General features: G+C 39.8%; 1 long non-coding RNA gene across 1 annotated transcript in view; it reads right to left on the reverse strand.

The window, feature by feature from the left end:
• Positions 1-2070: 2070 nt before the first annotated feature.
• The window catches only part of LOC138684973 (uncharacterized), a 169622-nt gene continuing 156717 nt past the window's right edge, over positions 2071-14975 (reverse strand). The window contains exons 2-3 of the long non-coding RNA XR_011324191.1: positions 3267-3356; positions 2071-2146 (exon numbers count right to left, since the gene is read on the reverse strand). This is a non-coding gene — a long non-coding RNA (uncharacterized lncRNA). The remainder of the gene's footprint in view (positions 2147-3266; positions 3357-14975) is intronic.

The raw sequence follows: 14975 nt of genomic DNA on the forward strand, positions 1-14975 counted from the left end.
TTATTGTTCCTAGATTTACTCTTTTTTTGGTGTTATCTCTTTCCCTTTCTCCCAAAACAAGACAAAAATCCAAGATCTCAGTTGATTCATGTCTGCATTACGTGCCTGCTGGAAAGCAGTAACCATACATTGGAAAGATTACATTTACAACTTGGAAGCGAAAAAAAAGCAGCTTGCTGTGTTGTGACAAGTCAGCCTAGGCACATTGGGGAGATGAAAAAAGAAAAACTCTTTAAAATTGAAATTGCAAGCTCAACTGCTGCTGCCTACTAGCCTCAAGCTTTAACGGTGAAGACCGCACAACTGCAGCAGCAACAACATGCTGCAAAAGCCTCTGCTCACAGCTCAGGCACAACTGAAATGATAAAGCCTGTGCAAGCTGTAATGCATGTGAGATTTTTTCCCCATAGGTAGTTTCCATATGTGGTGATGCCTCTTCAAGACAAGACTGGACATGGACAGACCAACAAAACAGGTACATCAAACCACGTATATAGGAGGTGTCAGGTGGCTCAGATTTCTAGCCCAACATCCCTTCGTTGACAGTGACAAATGAATTTATTTCCAAAGCTGGTCAGGGGACACCAAGGGAAGAATTACCAGGCTAGCTAAGGGTTCGTGGCCCCCTTTGTCTCTCAAGAAAGGCAGGAGAAGCTCTGCGGCACATATGCTGTGAGCTGCTACACTGCTGAAGAGACCATGGGCCGTAGAAGAGGAAAGACAATTAGGCTCAGATGGCCCTAAGAAAGGTAGACAATGCTGTAGACCTAGGAACATGGGACAAGCAGCAAGATATCCCTTCCTGCTGTGTATTTCCAAAGACATATTGGAACTGGGAAAGGTTCAGACAAGAGCAGCAATTATTAGCAAATGTATAGAAAATCCTGCAGATGAGGAAAGACCTTGGAAACAGGAGGACCATGGAAAGTATGGATGGGAACTGGTTGTTCATCTCTTCATGGGTATAGAATTAGGGTATGCAATATGAAGCTGCTAGTTGCCAAGTTCAAAACAAACAGGAAAAAAGAGGTTATTTGCCCCATAGAGTGTAAGGCACTTGTAGAGTATGTAGCTAAAGGATGTTGTAGATGTTAATAGCTTATATGCATTCAACAGTAGAGTGATTAAGTTCGTAACGGAGAACCCATTGACAATTATTATTGACATGGCATTTTGAAGTGCACTGGGGGAAGTGTCATATATGCTTGTGCTGTTCTTAATTTGCTCTAGACATTTGCTCATGACGACAGTTAGAGTGTGGGCTAGAAGGAATTTATTTTTTTTTCTGTTTTAATCTGACCCACTGCATCTTTTCTTACATTCAGGGAGGGTGGCCATAATCAAGGCAGCTTCAATGCACTGGCATTCAACTTCCCTGTGAGAAAATGTCAGCAAGGCTGTACTGACCAACATAAGCCACTGCACTGGGAAAGTCTGACAAATAATGAGATTAAATCCCCTTCCGCAACCCCAGTGAGCTCAACCTAGAGTGAATCTGGTGAGGTTTCCTCATCACCAGCAAAGCAAGTTCAGATATTTCTTGCTGTCATGCTTTCAAGCTGGCATGTAATCTCTCTACTCCCTTTCAAATGACTTTTTAAAACATTGTTTTGCAGCCCTTGTTTCTGACCCAGCCACACGGCAAAAGGGAACACCAGAGCTGGAGTAAGAAACTACAAATGGATTGGGAGGCATGGCTCTCACTGAGATTTCTGAAGAAGGCTTTTTCTGTTTGTTTGGGTTTGGGGCTTTTTTTTTTTCAGGTTATTGACAGCAAACAGTGTCTGTAATAATTCTGTGCCTAATTTGATTTTCAAGCTGTTAGAGACCTGGCACAAGCACAGGAGGTTTTGTCAGTGCTGAGGGATTTCTCATCTGAGAGACTAAATTAACTCTGTCTTTTCTTCTGCGCTTTCCCGAACGATATTGAAAAATGTGGAGCAAAAGAAAACAAAAACAAACCCAAAAGACCCAAAGGTCTGACCATGCAGAGGAAGATGAGCAATTAGATTTTCACTTTAGCCTGACCACTGGGATTAGCAATCCTTGGGGTGAGACACAAACTGAGATACCTGAAACAAAGGTGAGACACCCTGGGTTGTTTTTTGCTGAACTCTTCATTATCTGATGCTCACAAAGAATTCATCTGGAACAGAAAGTATTAAAACATCACTCATAATAAACCTTGCTTAGAGAAAATTACATAAATACATAAACCCAGGCACTTATAGTTCTGCTCCCGCTGAGACACAAATGCCAAAATTCAGAGCCTTATAATTAGCTATACTTTAGTAGCATAAAAAAAGAGATGAACTCAACAGGCATTACTCAAAGAGATATACTGTACCTTTGGATAACTGAGTAAACTGAAGATATTTCATAAGCGATGTCAGACATGCTGCACAGGAGGGCAAACGCCATGGCAAATCCTGCCTTTAAACTGAATGTTTCTGAACATCTCAGTCAGGGCCGAGCTCTGCTCAGAGCTTTCTAAGCACCAAATGCTGCTATAAAGATGCTGCGGTAACCACTACATAAACACTGCCTAACTGGTATGGTTAAAAACAAACTGTAATGAAAGCACTTCAGCTATTAGTTACAACAGTAGTCTATAATAGATAATGAGCAGCATGCTTAATTAAAGCCTTGGAGGTTGTATGTAGGAGGAGAAATAAAAATAAAAGCAGTGTCCTGAGACTGAAGAGACCTGGTTTCAGATCCTGGTGCTTCCACAGGACTTTTGCCTGACCATGGACAAGAGGCCTTGTCTCCACTTGGCTTTCCTTAGGATTGGAGAATCCAAGCCCAGGGGAGACCCAGGTCAGCTTTCGGGAGCCCAGGCACGGCCAGTCTGCGCTGACATGTGCTCACCTCACCTCTCGGTGACTCACTTTACCACCTTTGAAAAGGACTGAGAGTTGTTTCCACTTGCCTAAGTGGCTTGTAAATCACTTTGAGGACTTTGAAAATAGCAACTACAGCAGTTTGGAGCCTGAACTTTCACAGTTCATTATCCATGTTGTGAGCTGGTGAGCTGGATTTCCTAGCAGGCCTTGGATTTTGTGAGATGCCTCACCTGAACATATTTTGGCCCATGTTTTTGTGATGGGAACCTTGTTTCCTAAGCCATCAAAGACTGAGCATATGGTGAGATGCTAAGAAAGGCTGAGGATTAAGTCATGGAGTCTTTGTTTGACACGCAGGGCCACTAATTGCTATAGAGAACAAGCTTTTGAATAGCCTTGACATTTTCACTGAATACACACCTGCAGATGCTGTATTTTGCTTCCCTTGCTCCGTTTCCAGGAATGGCCTACAGGAAGGGGGAAGACAAGGTCCTTTTTCAGAGCTCTAACCTTCAGAGAGAAATGGAAAGAGGGAAGTTCAGTCCTCATGCACCTGCATAAAGGAGATGATAAATCAAATCTTCTGCTGCAGAGGGAACACGCACAGGGGGTCCTCCATACACTAGGAAGGAGAGGTTGAGAGAAAATCACTATGGTGCCTATACCCTTTATCAGGCAACCTAATAAATGGTACATTCAGGAAATTTAAAGTGTCTGTGATTTTATCTACAGTGAACTATTTCCTCCCTCCCTGAATGGAAAGGCAAGGAAAAGGACCTGGGTATTTATCCAACTGCAGCAGGGACCAAACATGCAACTGGTTTTATAAAGTGCAAGTCGCTACTGAACTAAACTTTCAGTTTCTAGTTTAAGCCATATAAAAATCACTTACTTTTTAAATATAGTCCTGACCCAGAAGTGGCTTCCTGAGAAGAAGACTGAAGAGACAGGAGCACAATAGAGACTCACCTTCCTGTCTTTTTATCTTGTCTGGTGTTGCACTCAGCAGAGCAAAGGGTACAGCATCCTCCTGCCTCATGCCCAGACAGCTTCTAGCCTCAGCTCTTTGCCTGTCTAGTCGACAGGAGTCACTCCACTGACTGCTCCAAAGGGTAAATGAGATTACCCATACCAAAAAATGGTATGTTGGACATTATGTGAGAAGACTGAAATCTAGAATTTCCTGCACTGGGACATGAGCAAATTTCAGTTCATTCCAACCTGCACTGAATGCAAAAGGCAGTTTTGTAGCCTTCATAGTTCAGGGATGTTGTAATGCATACAGAGTGCTTGGGAACCACAGTAATTGCTTGGAAAAAGAATCAATTATTAATTCAAAGGCCAATTATTAATAGATATAACAATATAAATTCAAATGCAGTCAAACACATCAGACAAAAGCAATGTGCACTTAAGTGGAAGGCAGCCACGTGTGTGTAAGCAGGGTAGGTAACTAACTACATTTGTCTGCAGTGAACTGGAAGGATTAAAAGAGCCAGGAATCAACATCCTTACCCTCCCCACTGTTACATGTCAGCCAGAGGAAAATAATTCATGTGACAATTAATAAAAAATTGGCCTTCTAAAGAAAAGACTGATTTTTCCCTGTTTAATTGATTTTGCTTTCCCCTTCTTTTCTACTTCCTCTCCTTGAATGAAGTGCCAGAGGCAGTAGAATAGGTACTTTAATACCAAAATTACCCTGAAAAGTAAGCTTAATCACACACCTCAAGGATTTCAGAAAAGAGAGTGTCAATTATAGAATATTTTGGCACTTGCAAGAAAGAAATATCTTGAGTTGGAATGGCTGAAAACTTTTTCTGAGAACTTCCTTTTTTATTTTTGCAATTTGGTTTTACTTTTTAAGTAAGATCTCCTTCCTATGTTATGACTCTGTTTGCACATCAGTCTGACAAACCAGTTTAAGGACAGGGCAGCGCTGCAGTTTCGGCCTCAATAACAAGGCGATGCTGAGGAGGGAGGTGATGAGATGATCCCCAAGTGGTGCCACATTTTGGCCTGCTCTCCCGAGTTCATTTGTTCCCACAGTGAACAGGAAGGCTCCTTGGTACAGAACACAACCTGCTGCCGACAGAGTTCCAAAGCACGACCTGGACTTCTGAGCCCCATTGGAATGCCCTCTTTAGTCCCACGCTTCTGAGACCTTGAACATCTGTGTTCAAGACAGAGAAGAGGGAGAGGCAGCTCAGCTGACCTGCCAGCTTTCAAAAAGCACTCAAGGAGTGAGTTGATGAAAAAAATAAAAATAAAAGCAAACCAGCTGATAAAAGCGTAACTCAGAGATTTGATAGCAGCCAGGAAAGAGCATTGCAGAGTTCTGATTGCAAAGTGATAGACAGAGGTTTCCATTTCACACATTGTCATTCTAATCTTGCAGCCCCATTTCCACAACGTCAGGACAGATCCCTTATACAAGGAGGAATAAAAAAGGAGCAAAAGAGGAGAAGTAACTACACAGCGCAGGGTACAAAACACGGAAGGGGGAGGGGGCATTTGTTTAAGTGTTGAGCAATTTGCAGTACAGAGAATTTCCATTCACAAACGGATGTTCCTGATGGTAAAGGCAAAAAGGCAAGACGAAAACAGAAAGTGGTTTTGGCATAGCTTGAGGAGAAGTTCCATCTGCAGGTATAATTGACACAGTTTAAATTCCAACAGTACAAATGCCAAGAAACTCACAGGACTGTCAGACAATCAGAGGATCCTTTTATGACTCACCCTAATCCTCTGAGATAGTTGCCTGTATTTTGTGAAGAGCCAGGGGCCTTCAGTGAAGAGGACGGTGACATAACGAAGACCTTTGCAGCTCTGCTTTTAAGAGCCTTCATAAGAATGCACAGAATCAGAAATTTTCAATTTTACTCTATCCACAGAGGCACTATTGAGGATATGTAAGAGCTGAAATCCTCAAAAAAAGTCACTGAGAGCCTCGCCGTGAATGGAAGCAAAAGCCTCTTGAAGGAGCAGGTGCCACAGAGAGCTGTTGGTGACTGAAAAATAAAATCAAGGACAAGGGATGACGGAAGGCCCGGATCTCTGCTTTTCCATACAGAATACAGTGAGAGGTAGGAAGGGATGTAATGCCAAGCAAAGCAAAGAACTGAGCCAGCTTTTTTTTCTTCCAGTAGGAAGAAAAGTTACATCTAAAACAAAGATCTGTCACAATGCTTCATCTAACTATTTGTAAAAAATGTGAAAAATATAGAACATAGAAGACATCATGGAGAGGCTAAATGGGAAGATAGCAATGCAGATATCAAAAATGATGAGACATAGAAGAGAAAGAACAAATGACAGGACAGCAGGCAGAGTAAAGGGTAAATGAAGTCACTGTTCATTTGGGTTCTGATTTCTGCTTTTCACCTTCAGCAGGAAGATGCAGCATTCGTGTGTATCTTATTCCCTAAAAGCACCCCAGACTCTTTGTTGTTATAGTCCTAAAAAATGCATCTTTAAACGGACGGTAATTCACAAAATACTCATGCCAGACTTAATTTCATTTCAAGACATCAACTGAACTGGAATAGAAAACCTTCATTTTCTTAGCAAATCTTTGCACCTCATAAAGGTTTTATCTGTTGCTATGGCAAAGGCTTTACCCAAAGGAGCTACTTGTAGAACACCACAAGAAGGGGGAATTTTTCGGTTCCTTTCACATACACATTTTCATACCCCAGACATTTTAATTTAATCATATTTTCCCTTCATCCTTCAGATAGTTTCTTTTATTCCCGAATAAGCTGCATGTCTACATCAGCAGTATGGAAGGATCCATTCTTATAATCTTCCCCACTGTAAATCAAAATCTACTTTTAATTATAGAATATCATCTATTTCTCTTTGATGACATTCAAGTGCTTATTCCAAATTGAAAGAGCAATAGAACAACTGCCATGGTATTTTCATACGTAGAGCGATAACCTTTTTAATATGATTTCATGGAAACAATGGAGTTACATTCATCAGGTTATATAGAAACTTGCTGCTTCTTTTTTCAGACATTCCACTTTCAATTCACAATGACATTTGATAGGAGACATAAAAATGTCAGTAGATCAGGATTTTTCAGCCACTTCATCTGACAAGAATTCCTCCCTCCCTGTTTCTTTTTACAGTGCTATGTTGTTCACTCATTTGGGCCTACTTCAATTTGCTTATTAAATATGTAAGATCTTCATTATGCAGCCAGGAGCTGAATCATGTAAGATTAACACAAAGCCCTTGTGAGACGATTTTTTTAAACATTATTAATATTAATAGTATGTGCAGCTCACGTATTTTTGTACTTTCCAAACCCAAATGTCAATACAGTGGATAAATTGTACTTTCCTTCCTTGCCTTCTTCAAAGAAAGGATGACATTCAACTTAACTAAAAGCAAAACTTCGCATATTTCCAGCTAAGTTCCATTTTTGCATCCCAAAGAGTCATGGTTATAATGGACTGTCTTGCCTGGCCATTGATACAAAGAAAGGGTAACCTGAGGAAACAGATATGAAGCATAAGGATTTTATTCTTTGTGTTCACTTATGCAATGTCATAAATCACACAGGTCTTAATGAAGTAAAGGATTTCACTAATGACCTAATAAGAAGTGCTTTAAAAGTTAACTAGCAGGAACCTGGATTTGAACCCTTGCACAGGACTGAAGGAAAATTCAGATGTTCAGGTGGGATCCAAAGCAGACAGCATGTTGAGGAGGAACATCTTAGATCTAATCAGTAGGCAATATGAGGGAAGAGAAAGCCATCTTTCATCCCCCTTCCTGTCAGACTGAAGCCTGAAACGTGCTCCTGAAATGTTGGCTTATAGGATCTTTTTTTCAAATTGCTTAGCACACCTCCTTCCTTTCTTTCCAAACTTAACTGGAGAAGGAAGCAGCACGTACTTGCCCTGGATACACAGAGACTTCGCAGATGAGGGTTCATTCAGGACATGGCTTCAATTCTCTGCTATGTCTGACATGACTTAATTTCACATCTCAGAGAAATTCTACAGTGAAACATTTTGACAATTATTGCGTTGTTATCTCGTCACTTCCCCATCTCCACTTCTGACTTTTGGGTGCTGTGTTTGCCTCCTGCTTGCACAGACTACAGCAGAACGGCTGTGTCTGCTGCTGGAAAGCAGTGGCAGAGAGCAGTGAGGCTTGGCTGCCCTTCACCAGCCTTGGGCTGTGCCCCTCCATAGGAGACTGTCCTGAGGACCACATTATTGGATTACTTTATTGCCAATGTACAAACAACCCTGTTGCCCATTTAAAAAAGGGTCCTTCCATTCCCTTCTCCAGGATTGTTATTTCTTTTACCACCAGCTAAAATACAGAACAAATTGTTAAAGCATCTTCTGAAAGCAGACATCCTTTCTCACAAAAGGAGAGAGATCTGTTAATTGTCAGGCAAAATCCTTCTCTCTCTCTCTCACCTCCTGTTGCATGATGAAGTAATATAAATATTTCCTCTACATGAAGACAGCTTCAAAAGGGAAAGACTAACCTATAATCTGCTACTTCTATCACTCTAGGGAGAGAAGAAATATGGAAAAGCAACAGGTAGAGACTGAAACTGAAAGAAACTGAGTCTTCTGCTTATTTAAAGTTTTCTACAAAAGGGATAAAATCATCACTTCCACCTCCTTCTTCAGCTACACCTTAAAAGAAAGCAGCATTATTATCCTAATCTCTGGAGGGTTCACTCCATGTCCACAAGCTGTTCTGTGTGACTGCTAATAACACCCATGAACATTCAAATTTAAATTTTAAGACCATAGTCCAGCAAACGAGAATGAAAGTTCACCATGATCATGTTTGATGTATGGCACTGAAGATGTAAAAGAATAAAAATACCTTGCAGTATTATAGAGCTAATCCTAAACCTGTCAGTTAGGTCAGGATGAGACGGTTCTCTTCATTCATACTGATACTGATACAAGTGACAGCTTGTGCATAGCTTCTACATTCAGAAATGACCACAATGATTGTCTATTCAGACACCTTGTTTAACACAGGACAGAGGATTCTTCCAAGTTTAACGTTTTTAAATATTGGAGGTTTTTTTTTCTTTCCTTCTTTCTTGATCTTCCTACATCTTTGCTACTTCTGATACACAGCAGGGTCTGAAACCAAAAGATTTAAACTAAAAAAGAACTAAAAAAAGATTCAAGTCTAGAAAGTAATATGACACGACTAGAAGCAATGTGACACACTGGAGTTGTAAGGAAGGAGCATGTTCCTGTTACACTTTCAGCCTCATTCCTCAGACTGAGAATACCCTCAAAATTTTGAGGCACTGATCTAAAAAGCAAAACAGATTAAAAAATTGGTTTCTCTTAACCATACACAGTGAAATGGACCTTGAAAACATAACCCCTTGGGACACCTCCTGATTCAACATGGTTGTGGCTTAAGCTTGGAGTCAGTAAACAATGAGCAGCGCTCTCTTCTGTGGTGACTATAAAAACCTTACATTTGCATATACAAGTAAATTAATCTGTGTTCTGGGAATGACTCAGAGAAAATGAAATCAATCACATTTATAAGCATCTTGTGACCTTTACCCATTTCTCTGGAAGAGAAATAAAATGAAGACAATTGTACCTTGGTTTCCACAGTGTTGTCTGGGTGTTTGATAGGAATCTGACTGGGAAATGATACCGACAGCGAGATAACAAGAAAACCCATTTATCACTGTGACAGGTGCTCGGTTTTATATGAGTCTAAATTACCAGTGATGGAGTAGGGTTGTCTTTCTCATCTCAACCTCATAACCAATGTTTAGACTCAACTAAAGTTTCCATTTCATAGTAATCAAGTTACATGGAGTCAAATTGTTATTCATGAATTCAAGGAGGTTAAGACTTGAGATTCATTAATGCGATGTTGTCAGCCACAGCGAGCAGGTCCATGGCCTAGAACAGTGTGGTAATTGGTAAATCTGAATGCTGGGTGGTTAATAGCTGTTTATTAGCCTCTAATACATTCTGTGTTATTTAGTCTTACAAGATTCGACACTAGATATTTCTACTGAGTCACAACACCCTGACAGTTCACCTTTCTTGTACATCGGCAGACGTGTGCCAGAGCTTAACTGTGCTATTGAGGAAAAGAAATACAAATCACCACTTCTTATACCTGCTGCCGTGTGGTGTGATCTTCCCCATTTGGACACCTGGGTACTTAAGGAGCAGTTCTTAAACCTGGGGGCATCATTTACAGACAAGGCAGTGTCATCTGTCTCATTTCTATGCATGTATTGAGAAGTCTCATTTTCTTTTGGCCTAAATCAGAATTAGGTGTTTATCCTATTTTAGGGAAACTCTACTCACTTGACTGGATTTTCTAAGGAAAAATCAAAACCAAAAGAAACAAAAACATCCTTATGATTTCTGTGGAACTTACAGTTTTCTTCATCAAAAGCGATCTCTTCGGTTTACTTCTGAAGTACAAAATTTTACAAGGCATCAGTCTATAGTAGAAATACCCCTTTTCACATCTCATTCTGATGGTAGGATAAGTTGCTCATATGAAACTTCACAAGAGAAAGTCATATTCACAGCATGACACTCAGCTAGGGAGAGAGGCATGTGTAAGGCTAGACAAGATTCAGCTGAGTCATCAGGTCCATCACAGGCTATCAAAGTCCTGCCAACAGTTGCCACCTCATATAATTCCTTCCATTAATGTAGCTGTGTGCTTATCTGTGCTTACATAGGCAGGTTTCCCATCATTCAGTATAGGATACCCTATCATAGCTCTGAAAATGAGGTGGTGGTTTTCTGATTTCCAACCTAAATTCATTTATACATACTTTATTCTTTGTCCACCTTGCCCTTTATCTCATACCTATCCTGCAGGTTCTCTCTCCTGAGGAATTTAGAGAGAGCAGCCATAGCCTTGAGTTTATTAGGTTAAAAAAGAAAAAAATCTTTCTTTCTCCTATATGATGTCTCCAGTTCCTTGATAGTTCTCTGCACCCATTTCAGTTTGAATTCATTCTCTAACATAGATGAGCAGAAAAATATATAGGGAATAAAAATAAGAACTATACAGGCTTTACAAGGGTTGTTAATACTTTGCTAATTCTGTTGCAAACACTTTGCCTGAGACACGGTAGAGCAATATTTGCTTTTTTCCATAGGTGTTATATAGTCATACCGTGATTGACCAAAACACCCAGGCAACTTTTCTTCCCTCCTAGTGCTACATATTGTCAGTGCCCAATATTTGGTATTAGTTCTGGCATGCATGACCTTCTGTTTCCATTACTCTGGGACCTCAAGGTCACTCAGTAAATTCTGTATGGTACCTGGATCCTTCTTCTTTATTGGCATCTTTTCTACCTTTGAAATATTAGCACATTTCAAAAGTGTTGTTTATCACGCTAGTCATAATGACTAGCACGATAGACAGTATTAAACAACGTGGAGTTTTGAGGATCTCAGCTACAAAGCTCTGTTCAGCCTAATGTTTTCCTTTGTTGTATTTCAGTTTCTTATGCACCTTACAGGCCTTCTACTAATTCTGTTCCTTTTCATCGTAATTAATCATTTCTCTCATAGTAAAATATAACAAGCTTCACAGAAGTCTAACTAGGTTAGATCTATGGAAGTTGGACTGACAGGGAGTTTTTCATGGTAGAGTGCTATTGAGAAGCTTTTCATCAAAATTCATAGCAACATTTAAAATGAAACCTAAACCAACCAGAAACTCTGTAGGTTTTATGCTTTATACCATACTCTGGATTCCTCCTAGTTTCTCAAAAGGGTGTAAATTACATTAGGGCCAAGGTTTGGGCAAAATTCACAGCACTACAAGGCTTTGAGAAAAAAAGAGGCAAACCCAGGCAGTTCCAGTTTAATTTGCCTTTCATTTGCAGTAAGGGCTGTTCAGATGCAAACCCAAGTCACAGCTCTGTGGTTGAGTATCCTCAGCTAGTGTTAATTGAAGGTCTTTCAAGGAAACTCTATAGTGTCTATCTTGTACAAAGCTCAAAAGCCTAACTACAAGAAAATTAGTTTCCATGTATATTATAAACCCAACTGCTCTTTATGAATTGTATGTAACAAAGGTATTATGCATATAAATTAACACTTCAAAAACATGATCCCATCTCAGAAATACGAACTGAGATTGAACCTATGAAAAGACACTGAGATCTTATTGAGAGGGGGTGGTTTTGCTCTTAAATTGCGTACCATCAAAAGAACAACAACAACAATAAAATAAACAATCCAGGCTTAATAGGTTTCATATTGCGATGCAGTGTCATGCATATTAATCACCATAATGAAACTTATCCCAAATAATTCACATGCTGCATAAACAGCTTTGTAAAGTGATGCATTTAAATTTTTGGCAACAACACATTGTTCAAATCTGTGACAATTAGAGCAAAAACTGTGTCTTTGTACCATTTTCTTCAGACTGACAAGTTTTCTTTTGTCCGAATAATAGGTTTAATAGAATCTGAAGATGGACCCTTAGGAAACAGTATGAAAATCCTTCTTTTTTTCTCAGCAAGCAATGGACTTGGAGAAGGGTGCTAGATAATGGCAAAAAGCTCCCACATCTGATGGGTTAAGCCTCCAACACATGGTGGGTTGTTGAGTCCTTCCAAAATTATCACAGCAGCCTCTCTTCAACCATGTACACTGGTGGTATAGACAATGAAAGTGACACAGTTGTTTTTATTAACTCCATTATATGATCTGTAAAATTATTAGCAGCAAGACTGCAAGTACAGAAGACAAGCTGCTAACATAATCAGCATAAGACAAACACTGAAAAATTGTGAATAATACACTATTTGCATAAAAACAACCTCTTATTAAAATCACAGCCAGGGCAAAGAGCTCAAAGGTAAACCCAAAAGTTTTTCAATAGAAACCACAATAAATTGTACAAAATCTGGAACAGGAAAAGTGCTTTTCAGCGGTATTTTTGGCAGTATGTGATCCTAATTAATGAGACTCATTAGTATTATTATTGTCATTCATATTGCAATTGCTTCAAGTAGCCACAATCAAGAACCAGAATCTTGCTGAGGTAAACTGTTTACCCAAGTGTAAAACACTGTTTGCCCCAAATAGATGATGAGCTAAATTCATTGGGACGAATGCTGAAGTGGTTTGCTGACTGACAACTGAATTTAATTTGTGCTTGAAGTTAGTGTGTACTAAATGGTCTTTCTCTTATAGGACATTTTTTTCCTTTCCCCACCTAAGCTGTCTTTTGGGTTATAAATGCTTCTGGAAATTATCTCTTCTTATTGAATTATACACAGTATCTAGAAAAATGACACCCCATGCATGGTTGGAGTTTCTAGGGACTATTATAATGTAAATACCAAGGCTGCAGCATGGATTGGTTCAGTCAAGTTATTTACGCAGAATGGATCTTGAAAGCAAGATGTCTATAAAAGTCAGGTCTTTGCCTTTTGGTCTTTAACCACTTAATTCCTCTGGATCACAAGAAAAGAATGAAAACATTGATCTTCAGCAAAGGTTTCATAATGGGTGACAGCTTAGTCTGTCACTCTGAAGCCTAAACTTGAACTACGACAAATCTGAGACCAAAGAAAACACAACTATTCTTCTCTGCCTTACTCCTTGGCTTTCTAGTCCCCACAGGTCTAAATCCAGCTCTGTACCAAGAGGAGAGCTGTGTTCATTTAATTGCCATGGGGCATTCTTACACCCAGACTTATCCTGACCCCATTCGAGTGTGACGAGTCTTTGTAGTTACAGCAACGCAACAACATACTCCTTGAGTTCTGCCAACAGCCAATTACTCAAAAGTCCATTTCACACAAGTGTTGATGCTTGCCAAGCAAAAGAACCACCATGGGCCAAGATCCATGAAGGTGTTCAGATCTTGAACCTCTGCGAGATGGACCTAGATAACTCTCTTCCCTTCCTGGCATAACTTACTGCAACCTTCAGGTATCTGCAGTGTTTCTAAACTAGTGGTTTGAATCAGAGTATGGACTCCATCTCAGTCATTAAAGATAAATCCTTAAACAGTGTATATGTCTAATTCTACCGATGTCATCGTCAGGAGCTAAGTTAGGATCCTTGAAGATGTGATGACTGTTTGTTAACTGCAGTTAGGGGTGGGTTAATTTTAATGAGAAATCTCAAGCACTGGGGGCCTCTGTAATTTGCTGTAGCACTTGTTCCTCAGGGAACTGATTCTGAACTAAACTTAAAAAATTTCATCATAAAAATATTACCATAAAACAGGATAAGACGTACAAATCCCTCTTCAAGAAAATAAATAAAACATCAGGTTTTATCACTCTCCTCTAATTAACATGGCAACCTTTCTATTCCTTCCTGGAGCCTCCAGGGCAAATCATGTCAGGTGGTGACATGATGCAAACACCCCGGTGAAAAAGGGAAGCAGCTGGTGTGTGTTCAAAGAGGGAGTTATTTCCTAGCAATGCAGACTCCTCTGGAACTCATCTCACACCTTTTGCAAATAAATAACTTACACACGCTGACAATATGTCACCTTTGGAGAAATTACAGTATGTATAGTATGCAAATTATATACAGTCACTGTGAATTTTGATTTCTCCCCATTTGTAGAAATTGAAAAGATATACAAGAACATAAAGAGAAACACAGAGGACTGGGCAGCCACAGGCAGAGAAAACCTTCATTAGTAAGTGAAGTTCTCATATGACAGAGGAAGACAGCCACAGCTGACTTTTTGATAATACAGTTCTGGAGGTGAGAATGAGTTACACTCCTCCCAAATCCACATCTGTGCAGCTTAAGAAGTTGTCACGATAAACACATGGATGACTATATCACCTGCATTATAAGACGGGTTAGACAGTGGGATTAAAACAACTTCTTTGGGCCTTAAAATCTGTGATACTTATTCTACATCTTAATTGACAGAGACATTCTACGTCTTAATGTGACAGATAACTATCACACGCTCTGAACTAACCAGGTAATATGGGTCTTTCCATCCACTTCATGACTAAATGGCTGAAGTCTATCCCCAGACTTCTCCCCTAAGGCAAGTTCAACAGCCTGCATTTTGTCCCTATTGAATAAAATCTATAGAAAATAGCAACATAACAAGTGATCCTCAATATAT

This window comes from Haliaeetus albicilla, chromosome 4 (assembly GCF_947461875.1).
Source record: "Haliaeetus albicilla chromosome 4, bHalAlb1.1, whole genome shotgun sequence".
NCBI lineage: Eukaryota > Metazoa > Chordata > Aves > Accipitriformes > Accipitridae > Haliaeetus > Haliaeetus albicilla.